The sequence below is a fragment of the Triticum aestivum genome, chromosome 2A (genome assembly GCF_018294505.1).
Source record: "Triticum aestivum cultivar Chinese Spring chromosome 2A, IWGSC CS RefSeq v2.1, whole genome shotgun sequence".
NCBI lineage: Eukaryota > Viridiplantae > Streptophyta > Magnoliopsida > Poales > Poaceae > Triticum > Triticum aestivum.
Genome location: NC_057797.1, coordinates 13,974,752 through 13,988,317, shown reverse-complemented (window position 1 = coordinate 13,988,317; position 13,566 = coordinate 13,974,752).

The window sequence follows — 13,566 nt, the reverse complement described above, 5'->3', positions numbered from 1 at the left end:
TGTCACTCAAATTAGCTACCGATGTGTTCAATGGAATAGAAAAATAGAACAAATGCTAACTTTCTCATCTATGGTCTTTATCTCAGAAAGTTTTCTTTTACTTTTGTGTTCAAACTGTTACTAGCCATGCATGCTTCTGCCTAGTGGCCTAGACGCAGTGCATTGATAGGTTGGACAAGAAAGTTTTTGCCCGTACCAAGAATCTGAGCGCCTTATTAACTGTCGAATTATTTATATTATATCACATGACCGGACTTGCAGTAACAATCCAAATTTTGGAGTGTAAGTAGTAAAAAGATAGCACTTTTTCTGTTCACGTATTGAAAGTGCACCAGCAATGTTAAATGACATGAATGAAACTTCTGCCATCAGAGTTGGAACAGTGTAGCAGACAGGAACTTTAATGTGTGTGGAACAAAACGCGTCTACTTTACGTTTGCTATACTGAACAGGGGAAAGATAAATACTAGTTATAAGGACATGAATACAATGGGGCAAATATAGTGCGTGAGAATCCCAAGACGATTTAATGGGCAGGATTTCAATGAGCGTCGTCGCCGAGTGCTCCTACGCAATTTCGCGCATCACTCACTTTATTCTGTGAACGACTAATATGCGGAAAAGAAATATCCCTTTGAATCTCATCAACAAGCACCCTGTATTGTGAGCAATCCATTTTGGACAAATGGGGGATTTTATTTGCTCAAAAAGAAGCACGAGGATACAAACTCAAACAGCACACACCTAGCCTCTACATTGTTAAGATGCACACAGCCAACATCAATGCATACACACGAAGAACACGCCGGCAAATAGCTAAGTCATATAAGACCAAAGCTATGCGTAGGCGAGGAAAAAAAAGAAAATCCAAGGCGAGCATATCCTTAATCGGCAAAGTACAACAATGGCCATATCAGTACCAACCATCTAATGACATCAACCAGATGATGAGTTTCTTCAACAACAACGCCTTCAAGAAGAAAGCGACGCTCAAGCGTCGCCGTCGCCATCGCCGGATCCAACCACCAAGGCCAGAATCTAGATTTTCACCCTGAAGAATCAATCAGAACATATCCGCCCAATGCCTTCAACAAGGTAATGATTTAAAATATCGTCATTGCCAGGTATAAATAGCTCGGGTCAGACCTAGGCTTTCACCCCGGAGCTCGCAACAGGATACTCGAGTAGCACCACCAACGAAATCACTTAAGTGTTGTCACCACCACTTTTCCACAATCCAACAACACATGCGATGCCTGTCTCCGCCACGCATCCATCCCTCTACGTTAAGTCATCGTCCATAATTTGCAGGTTATAGCCAAGTCCGTGAGCCGCAGCTTCGTCGTCTAGGTGCCGCCTGCGCGGAATTTCACAACCTTACTGCCGCAGTCCACCTCCCAGAGAGCCCGACGTACAGCCCATACCATGCCATGAGCACCAACAGCCAAAGCGGTCGTCGTTGTGCAACACCAGGCCATTGGTGGGGAGGACGCACGAATAGTATCTGTCGCTGCCACCAGGGGACGTTGCGCACAGGGATCCCGTGAAGGTCGGTGGATGGCTTGGTGTGGAAGGGCGTGAGCACTTGTCGATCCGGTTTTTTCGGACATGGCCAAAGCTATTAGCTGCAGTTGAACCTCCGCCGGCAGGCCTCCAGTCGATAGGGGACCAGATCGGCCCAGTCAACCAGGCAACGTGCTCCACACCCGTGATAGAAACCATCGTTGGGTCGCCAGCCTAGGGAGCGCCAGATCTAGGCGGAGGACTCGCCATAGCAGCCGCCCAAGGCCGTAGTCTTCACCGAGCGCAGCGGGCAAGCTACACTTAGCCCTGTCGCTGCATATCCAGCAAGCCAGTAACCCGAGGGCCAAGCCAGACACACACCAGAGGCACGCCGTCCACCTCCTAGTACCAGCTAACGGAACGCCCTGTGCGTTGGCGGAAACGTCTTACCCGATCTAGGGCGACGTGCTACGTGTTAAATAGACAGGGTGCGAGCCTGGAATACGCGTACAAGAGTTGGTTGAGATACAACTTGATAAAGAAGAAAGATAGCAGATAAGCTAGCTAGTAGTTACAACAGAATATCTCATGCGCCAAGCCTAGCTATCCTGGTTCGATACTCAACCTCCTGTACCTCGCTAATACGTGACACAATTATGTGTTTCACACCCTCCCTTAATCACAGCTTGGTCAAGTTGAGATTACGTTTGAATTCTTCAAAACTCCGTACAGGCAATGCCTTTGTGAATCCATCTGCAACTTGATCTCTGGAGTGCACAAAACGAATGTCAAGTTGCTTCTGAGCAACCCTTTCCCTGACAAAGTGAAAATCAATTTCTATATGTTTTGTTCTAGCATGAAAAACTGGATTTGTACAGAGATAGGTGGCACCAAGATTGTCACACCATAGACATGGAGCTCGTGTGTTTTTCACACCAAGTTCTTTCAACATAGACTGAACCCATATAATCTCTGCTGTAGCATTTGCTAATGCTTTGTATTTGGCCTCTGTACTTGATCTGGAGACAGTAGCTTGTTTTCGTGCACACCATGATATCAAGTTAGGTCCAAAGAATACAACAAACCCACCAGTCGACCTCCTGTCATCCAAGCATCCTGCCCAATCTGAATCAGAGAATGCACTGACAAGTGTTGAAGGTGACTTGCTAAAGTTTAGACCAATGCTCATAGTATGTTTGACATATCTAACTATGCGTTTTGCAGCAGTTAGATGAATAGTAGTGGGTGCATGAAGAAACTGATAAACTTTGTTAACTGCAAAGGAAATGTCAGGTCTAGTAAGAGTGAGATATTGTAATGCTCCCACCAAACTTCTGTATCTTGTGTTGTCTTCTTGATTCAAGAGTGTCCCTTCTGTGAGAGATAGTTTTTCTGAACTGGATAATGGAGTAGGAGATGGCTTACAGTCTTTCAAACCAGCCTTTTTTACCAGATCAGTTGCATACTTCTCTTGAGAAAGGTGAAGTCCATCATTGTTTCTCTTTACCTCAATCCCAAGGAAGAAGTGCAAGTCTCCAAGATCCTTCAAGGCAAAATCTGCACTCAAGTCCTTTAAGAGCCCTGTGATTGCTTCATCAGATGAGCTTGTCACAATTATATCATCAACATAGATGAGGACAAATATGCATGTGTTGGACTTGTTGTAAATAAACAATAAAGTGTCAGACTTGGAAGGAACAAAGCCAAGTGCCTGCATCTTATGACAGAGACGTGAATACCATGCCCTTGGAGCTTGCTTTAACCCATATAGTGCTTTATCAAGTTTGCACACATAAGATGGAGCATTCTTACTTACAAACCCAGGAGGTTGCTTCATGTACACTTCCTCTTCAAGAACACCATGGAGAAACGCGTTCTGTACATCTAGCTGTCTAAGACTCCAGCCTCTAGAAACAGCAATAGACAAAACAAGGCGAATGGTAGCAGCTTTTACAACTGGACTAAACGTGTCCTCATAGTCTATGCCGTATCTTTGTTTAAAACCCTTTGCAACAAGTCTAGCTTTATAACGATCAATGGTTCCATCAGATTTTCTCTTAATCCTGAATACCCACTAGCAGTCAATCAAGTTTTTACCTTGCTGTGGAGGAACCAGATGCCATGTTTTATTTTTCTTCAATGCTATGTACTCTTCATTCATAGCTTTCTTCAATTTCTCATTACCAAGTGCCTCTTCAACCGTGTTTGGTTCACCTGGTTCTCCTGTGGAACAAATCGTACCATATTTAACTATGTGTTTATAGTTCACAGGTTTTGTTACCCCTTTTTGTAGTCGTGTGCGTCGCGGTGACGCTGCAGCTTCATCCATAGCCACAGAAGATCCTGTCTCCTGTACAGGAGTTCCAGCCGGAGCCGATCCCGAGGCGGATTCCCTGGGTGCAGCACCGCGAGCTGTCCCAGCGGGATCTTCTGCGGTTTGTGGCTGAACTGCATCGCCTGGAGAGGCCACAGAGGATCCCAGCCTCTGGACCGGCCCATCATTGTGCAATGATGGCGAATCAATGCTAGGGGCCGCGTCAGGACCCGCACCAGGGTCCGCATCGATAGAGCGAACCGGAACTGGCCGCTTTTAGCAGACCGGCTGGCCGCGGTAGCACGCGCCGTCCGGGCCATCCACGCATCGCCAGTTGGCAGCAGAGGATTGGCGCATCACTGGGTCCGCGTCGCGACCAACGGGAGGCAACCGCATGCCGCCTGTGGAGCCTGGTGCTACAGCGCGTGCGCCTGCAGCTGCAGCCGCGCCAGGTGCGCCGGATCCCGAAGGAGATTCCGCGTCTGTTGCAACCGATCCCGAGGGGGATCGGATTTCCTGACGTTGCTGCGCTGATCCCGAGGAGATCCTGTCTCCTGCTTCTGAACACATGAAATAAGGGCCAAAATTTGCTCTTTCTTCTTCATTTTGTTTGCCATTTGTTCCTGACTCTTGTCTTGTTTCATCACCACACGACTCATGCAACATATCAGCAGGATTAGTCAACAAGTGATCATCAGTATCATTCCCCCCTTGATCACAACCGGTGAGATGTGAGGGCAAAAGAAGGATTTCTTTGCGAAGAAGCGCATCGGCGTTAGGATGAAGATCAGCAAAGAGAAACTGCGTTTCATCGAATACTACATCCCTAGAGATATAGACTCGACCTGTGGAGACCTCAAGACACTTGACACCTTTGTGGTGAGAGCTATAGCCAAGGAACACACATTTGGTGGAACGAAACATGAGTTTCCGTTTGTTGTAGGGACGAAGATTGGGCCAGCATGCACACCCAAAAACACGGAGAGATTGGTAGTTTGGTTTTTCATGGAGGAGTCTTTCTAGGGGTGTTTCATTATTGATGACACGACTAGGAAGAATGTTTATGAGGTGAACGGCTGTGAGAAAAGCCTCATCCCAGAATTTGAGAGGCATGGATGCTCCTGCAAGAAGAGCGAGACCAACTTCAACTATGTGACGATGTTTTCGTTCGGCAGAGCCGTTTTGCTGGTGCGCATGAGGGCATGATACGTGGTGTGATATGCCAAGAGTTTGGAAGAAGGAGTTTAACTTCTCGTACTCCCCTCCCCAGTCTGATTGGACAGCAATTATTTTGCTGTCGAACTTGCGTTCAACAAGAGCTTTAAAGTTTTGAAAAACTTGAAACACTTTGGATAAATGCTTAGAAGATAAATCCACGAGAATTTGCTATAGTCATCAATGAAACTGACGTAATATGAGTGTCTACCAACAGAGGTTGGGGCTGGACCCCATACATCAGAGAATATAAGTTGCAACGGTTTGGTAGAAACACTAGTAGATATGGGATATGGCAATTGATGACTTTTTGCTCTTCGGCACGAATCACAAATAGTTTCATTATGTCGCTCAACCACAAACGGGAGCTTGTTTTTTCTAAGCAATTTTTCAACTAGAGAGAAAGAAGCATGTCCTAATCTATCATGCCACCGGGTTGATGAAAGCTTGGTGACACCATAGACTTGTTTATTGAATCTTCTACGCACCGGGATCAACGGATAAAGCCCTCGAACACATCTACCTCGATAGAGGATTTTCTTCGTTTCCTGATCCTTGATCAAAAAGAAAAAGGGGTGAAACTCGAGGAAGACATGATTATCTAAGGCAATTCGGTGAACAGAAAGAAGACTTTTGGCAGGACTAGGAACATGCAAGATTTTCTTGAGATGAATATTGCGACTAGGGGTACTAAATATTGAATGACCAATGTGATTTATCCGCATACCTTCTCCACTGGCCGTGTGGATTTGATCCTTTCCACGATACCTTTCCTTCATGGTCACCTTCTCAAGTTCGTTGGTGATGTGGTTGGTTGCGCAACTATCAACATACCAGTTGGTGTCGATGCCATAGGAGCCGTCGGCCGCTGCAGCGATCTTGTCATCGTCTTGAGAGTCATCCTCGTCCTCATCATAACGGTACCAGCAATCTTTTGCGGTGTGGCCCGGCTTACCACATAGCTGGCAGCGAGGCAATTCCGGGCGAGATCGACCAGAACCGCTGCCGCCGCCGTGACGAGCCTTGTTGTTGGAGCGCCCGCCGTTGTTGCCGCTGCCACCAGACCGCCCCTTCCGCGGGAGGAGCCGCGGGAACGGCCACCACCAGAGCCGCGGGTTGCAGTGTTTGCCGATGACTTGAAGGAGTTGCCGCCCGCACCGTGGAACTGCGCCATGCGTTGGTCGAAGTTGCTGAGCATGGCGAAGATCTCATCGAGGGAGGCAGGGGAGACGCGAGCGTCAAGGGCTGAGACCAGGGGCTGATACTCCAGATCCAGCCCATGGAGGATGTAGGAGATCAGCTCATCATCCTGGATTGGCTTGCCCGCCGCGGCGAGCTCGTCGGCGAGACCACGCATGTGGGCAAAGTAGGTGGCGGCAGATTGGGTACCTTTCTGCGCGTTGATGAGGGAGGCGCAGATGTTGTTGACGCGGCTCAGCGAGTGCGACGAGTACATGCCCGCCAGCGTCGTCCAGAGCCCGTTCGCCGTGGTGACTGCGGTCACCGTGACCAGCACCTCCTTGGAGAGGTTGCTAAGGAGGAACCCGAGCACCTGCTGGTCCTCCCTGACCCAAAGAGGGTGGAGAGGGTTGGGCTCGAAGGTGTCCTTGCCGTCCTTGTCCTTGGCGGCACGGAGCTTGGCCGGCTCCGGTAACGTGCCGTCGATGTAGCCGAAGACACCGGCGCCGCGCAGTTGGGGTGTGATCTGCGTGCGCCACAGCACGTAATTCGTGCGGGAGAGCTTCTCGATGACCTGCCCATTGAGATTGGACTGGGCGACATCGGAGGAGGAAGACATGGTTTCGGCACAGGTGGAGATGGAGGCTAGATGGGAAGTAGGAAGGCTCTGATTACCATGTGCATTGGCGGAAACGTCTTACCCGATCTAGGGCGACGTGTTGCGTGTTAAATAGACAGGGTGCGAGCCTGGAATACACGTACAAGAGTTGGTTGAGATACAACTTGATAAACAAGAAAGATAGCAGATAAGCTAGCAAGTAGTTACAATAGAATATCTCATGCGCCTAGCCTAGCTATCCTGGTTCAATACTCAACCTCCTGTACCTCGCTAATATGTGACACAATTATGTGTTTCACACGCCCCGCCGCCGCATTCACCGAAGCCTGCCGAGCTTTGCTGGCCAACGCCTCTGGCGGCAGCAAGACGAGGGGAGGGCGTGGAGGACGTCCGGCGGCATGAGGGATTTGCCCCCGAGTCGCTAGGAAGAGTGACGCGGGGGTCGTGCCTGACCATGATAGGCTTGTTTTACACTCCTTTCGTTTTTAAAAGAGTGTACTTCCAGCTTTGTTGGAAAGTCAAACTTTTTTTTGTTTGGTCGTATTTGTACAATAATAGACCAAAATTTATGCCATCAAATTAGTAGCATTAGATTCATGATAAAATATATTTTTGTTATATATCTATTTGGTTTCACAAGCATTCATATTTTTTTGCACACATTCAGTTAAACTTTGAGATAGTTTGACCCTCTAATAAAATGTGAAGTACACTCTTTTAAAAATGGATGAAGTATGAGAGACCGGAGGCTCTCTTTTCGTGCAAAACGAGGACTTCATTGGCATCCAACATGTTTTGTCCTGCAAGCACGCGAATCTGAGGTAAAGTAGAATGCTTGGCAGCTGTTATCCTTGCTGCTGTCGACTTTTACGGTAGTGGCGCACCGGCACATTGACATCGGTGTCCCCATTCAGCACGTACCACCTGTCTGCCATTCTTGATTCTTCTAGCTTTCCACTCTGCTTGGGGAAGTACGTATTTCTCACCGACATTACATTTATATTCACACACACTCATTGCTAGAAGTCGGTGCTCATACTTTTTCATTGTATCATACATGCTAGTTAATTTTCCTTTTCCTGCTTTCTTCTTGTATGTTTGTTAAACCTTAAGAAAAACCAAAAAATTAGTAGTAGTTTACTTTTCTGCTGTAGTAGTAATAATTAAAAAGAAAACTCAAATATATTTCCCGTTCTTCTTTTGCTTGTTGGAAGCTTTCCTGTGTAAATAGTTTTATTCCTTTTCTTTTCTTTGGGGTCAGTAGGAGAAGACCATAATTAAATTGTTGAAGTGGCTCTTATATGCATTATTGTTGATTTAACCCAGAGCTCATATTGCCTTGTCTTCTCCTGTGTATTGAATGCTCGCAGATTCCAGCTTAGTCCAATGCACGTATACTCTTATTATTATTCACACCGTTCGGTCGTGCAAGTGAAAGGCAATTATGATGATATATGATGGACTGACTGAGATGAGAAAAGCTGGTATGAACTCGACCTCTTTTGTTTTTGTAAATATGATGAGTCCCTCGTTCTTGATTCAGTTTATTATGAATAAACATGTTTGCAATGACAATTAGAGATCGTAGTTGCTTGTGCCATGCTTGATTAGCTGTTATAATGATTTACCTTGTGTGCCAACATGCTATTAAGATGGTTATGATGTGGTATGATGGGGTGGTATCCTCCTTTGAATGATTTAAGTGACTTGACTTGGCACATGTTCTCGCATGTAGTTGAAACAAATCAACATAGCCTTCACGATATTTATGTTCATGGTGGATTATATCCTACTCATGCTTGCATCCAATGTTTATTAATTTTAATGCATGCACATGTCTGTTGTCGCTCTCTAGTTGGTCGCTTCCCAGTCTTTTGCTAGCCTTCACCTGTACTAAGCGGGAATACTGCTTGTGCATCCAATCCCTTAAACCCCAAAGTTATTCCAGATGAGTCCACTATACCTTCCTATATGCGGTATCTACCTGCCGTTCCAAGTAAATTTGTATATGCCAAACTCTAAAACCTTCAAATAAACATTCTGTTTTGTATGCTCGAATAGCTCATGTATCAACCAAGGCTGTCCTTATCTTCCGTGTTAGGCGGGTTATTCTCAAGAGGAGTGGACTCCGCTCCTCACTCACGAGAAAATGGCTGGTCACCGGGATGCCCAGTTCCATGCTTTATGCAAACTAAATCAAAATTAATTGCAAACAAAACTCCCCCTGGGACCTGATGTATGTTGGAGGCACTCGTTGTTTCGAGCAAGCCATGGATTGATGTTTGTTGGTGGAGGGGGAGTATAAACTTTACCATTCTGTTTGGGAACCGCCTATAATGTGTTTAGCATGGAAGATATCGCCATCTCTTAGTTGTTATGTTGACAGTGAAAGTATACCGCTCAAAATACAATTTATCTCTATTGCAAAACCGAGTTCTGGCACCTCTACAAATCCATGCTTCCCTCTGCGAAGGGCCTATCCATTTACTTTTATGTTGAGTCATCGCCCTCTTATTAAAAAGCACTAGCTGGAGAGCACAGCTGTCATTTGCATTCATCACTATTAATTTATGTTGGGTGTGACTATGATTGGATCTCTTTTACCATGAATTACAATGTCTAGTCATTCCTTGATCTGTACAGGTGCTCTGCATTTATGTTTTGCGGTCTCAGAAAGGGCTAGCGAGATACCATCTTGTTATATCATATTATGATTGTTTTGAGAAAGTGTTGTCATCCGAGATTTATTATTATGACTTGCTAGTTGATTATGCTATTGATATGAGTAATTATGAGACCTGAGAATTATTGCAAATGTGGTTAGTTATGATCTATGCTGAAAACTTGAATGCTGGCTTGACATAGTTACAACAACAAGAGCAAACAGAGTTTGTAAAAGTTTTTCTTTCTTTCTTTCAGTTTGTCAACTGAATTGCTTGAAGACAAGCAAGGGTTTAAGCTTGGGGGAATTGATACGTCTCGGTCGTATCTACTTTTCCAAACACTTTTGCCCTTATTTTGGACTCTAACTTGTATGATTTGAATCGAACTAACCCGGACTGACGCTGTTTTCAGCAGAGTTGCCATGGTGTTGTTTTATGTGCAGAAAACAAATATTCTCGGAATGACCTGAAACTCCACGGAACATCTTAGAAAAAACAATAAAAAATCCTCGCCAAAGATGAATACCAGGGGGCCCACACCCTTCTCACGAGGGTGGGGGACGCCCCCCCCCCTAGGGCGCGCCCCCTACCTCGTGGGCCCCCTGGAAACCCTCCGACGCCAACTCCAACTCTATATATTTGCTTTCGGAGAGAAAAAATAGGAGAGAAGAAATCATCGCGTTTTACGATACGGAGCCGCCGCCAAGTCCTAAAACCTCTCGGGAGGGCTGATCTTGAGTCCGGTCGGGGCTCCGGAGAGGGGGATTCATCGCCGTCGTCATCATCAACCATCCTCCATCACCAATTTCGTGATGCTCACCGCCGTGCGTGAGTAATTCCATCGTAGGCTTGCTGGACGGTGATGGGTTGGATGAGATTTATCATGTAATCGAGTTAGTTTTGTTAGGGTTTGATCCCGAGTATCCATTATGTTCTGAGATTAATGTTGCTATGACTTCGCTATGCTTAATGCTTGTCACTAGGGCCCGAGTTCCATGATTTCAGATCTGAACCCATTATGTTTTCATGAATATATGTGAGTTCTTGATCCTATCTTGCAAGTCTATAGTCACCTACTATGTGTTATGATCCGGCAACCCCGAAGTGACAATAATTGGGACCACTCCCGGTGATGACCATAGTTTGAGGAGTTCATGTATTCACTATGTGCTAATGCTTTGTTCAGGTTCTCTATTAAAAGGAGGTCTTAATATCCCTAAGTTTCCAATAGGACCCCGCTGCCACGGGAGGGTAGGACAAAAGATGTCATGCAAGTTCTTTTCCATAAGCACGTATGACTATATACGGAATACATGCCTACATTACGTTGATGAATTGGAGCTAGTTCTGTGTCACCCTATGTTATGACTGATACATGATGAACCGCATTCGGCATAATTATCCATCACTGATCCGGTGCCTACGAGTTTTCCATATACTGGTTTACGCTTATTTACTTTACCGCTGCTACTTTTACAATCACTACAAAATACCAAAAACATTACTTTTGTTGTCTTTACTTTTGTTGCCGTTACCACTACTATCATATTACTTTGCTACTAAACACTTTGCTGTAGATACTAAGTTTCCAGGTGTGGTTGAATTGACAACTCAGCTGCTAATACTTGAGAATATTCTTTGGCTCCCCTTGTGTCGAATCAGTGTGCAAGTCGAAGGCTGAAGGAGGGCTAGGGGTGCGTGACCTGGCAACCCAGAACAAAAGCCTTCTGCTGAAGATGGTGCACCGGCTTCACACGGCGGCCAGGTAGCACTGGGCGGCCTGGATCTGGCAAGGGGCCGATGGTTGCTGTAGGATCGAAAGTATGTCTAGAGGGGGTGATTAGACTACTTGACCAAATAAAAATCTAGCCTTTTCCCAAATTTAGTTCTTGGCAGATTTTAGCAACTATGGACAAGTCAAGCAATCTTAACACAATTCAAGCAAACATGCAAAGAGTATATGAGCAGCGGAAAGTAAAGCATGTAACTTGCAAGAATGTAAAGGGAAGGGTTTGGAGGATTCAAACGCAATTGGAGACACGGATGTTTTTGTCGTGGTTCCGTTAGGTGGTGCTATCGTACATCCACGTTGATGGAGACTTCAACCCACGAAGGGTAACGGTTGCGCGAGTCCACGGAGGGCTCCACCCACGAAGGGTCCACGAAGAAGCAACCGTGTCTATCCCACCATGGCCATCACCCACGAAGGACTTGCCTCACTAGCGGTAGATCTTCACGAAGTAGGCGATCTCCTTGCCGTTACAAACTCCTTTGTTCAACTCCACAATCTTGTCGGAGGCTCCCAAGTGACACCTAGACAATCTAGGAGACACCACTCTCCAAGAAGTAACAAATGGTGTGTTGATGATGAACTCCTTGCTCTTGTGCTTCAAATGATAGTCTCCCCAACACTTAACTCTCTCTCACATGATTTGAATTTGGTGGAAAGAAGATTTGAGTGGAAAGCAACTTTGCGAAGGCTAGAGATCAAGATTCATATGGTAGGAATGGAATATATTGGTCTCAACACAAGTGTAGGTGGTTCTCTCTCAGAAAATATAGGTTGGAAGTGTAGGTTTGTTCTAATGGCTCTCTCCACGAATGAAGAGGGGGTGGAGGGGTATTTATAGCCTCCACACAAAATCTAACCGTTACACATAACTTCCCAAACTCGGTGGGACCGAAAGGTTAAGCTCGGTCTGACCGATTTAGCAAAGCTAGTGGCCGTTAGGGTTTCGGTGGGACCGACATGCAACTCGGTAGGGCCGATATGATTAGGGTTAGGGCATAACGTAATCTCGGTGAGACTGATTACACAAACTCGGTGAGACCGATTTTGGTAATAAGCTAACCAGAGAGTTGGTCAGGTAAACTCGTCGGGATCGATCGCTCATTTCGGTGAGACCGAAACGTTATGAAGGGAAAACAGAGAGTTTACATTACAATCTCTGTGGGACCGATCGCTCATCTCGGTGAGACCGAAATGTTACAAAGGGAAACAGAGAGATTACACCCCTATCTTGGTGAGACCGAGATCCCTATCAGTGAGACCGATTTGCCTAGGGTTTGTGGCAGTGGCTAAGACATTTGAAACTCGGTGGCGCCGGATAGAAAGAATCGGTGGGGCCGAGTTTGACTTTTGGTTTAGGTCATATGTGGATGTGAAAAAGTAGTTGAGGGTTTTGGAGCATATCACTAAGCATTTTGAGCAAGATCCTCATTAAGCAGCACCTCATCCCTCCTAGATAGTATTGGCTTTTCCTATAGACTCAATGTGATCTTGGATCACTAAAATAGAAAATATAGAATCTTGGGCTTTGAGCTTGAGCCAATCCTTTGTCCTTAATATTTTGAGGGGTCCACTTTTCTCATCCATGCCATGCCAATCATTGAGCTTTCCTGAGATATTAATCTTGAAATAGCATTAGCTCAATGAGCTATATGTTGTTAGGAATTACCAAAACCACCTAGGGATAGTTGCACTTTCAGTTGCTCGCTCCTGTCGCAGGGCGAGATCGCTCTGGAAGAACACAAGAACTCCATGGCGAGGCTGGTCCCCCTCTATTGCTCTATCTCCTCGGTGGAGGTGGGAGACGGGCGGTCGTGCTCGTTCTGGTGGGACTGCTGGCTCCCCAGCGGCGTGGTGGCCGCCACCTTTCCCGCTCTCCTCTCTCACACGACGGACGAGGAAGCCACTGTCTGGCAGGTGCGTCAGTGCGGGATTGCCAGTTTCCTGGCCCCCCGGCTGACGAGAGTCGGTCATCGGGAGCTCCACGCAATGCTGGCTCCGATGGAGGCCTCGCCGAGCAGGGCTGGTCCGGACGTGCGACAGCTAAACCGCGCGCGTGTGCCCAAGGGGGCTTTGTCGTCTGCTGGCAACTTTGGAAGCATCAAAATTCAGTCGTCTTTCAACGCCAACAGCCGTCGGTGGATCGGGTGCTTGCCTGTTGCAGAGACGACGCTGTGTTGTGGCATTGCAAGCTGCTTGCAGACCGTAGAATCCACATCGAGTCATGGCTCCATGTCTTCCTTCCCTGACCTAATGATTGTATGAGTGTTGTGTTCTCTGGCAC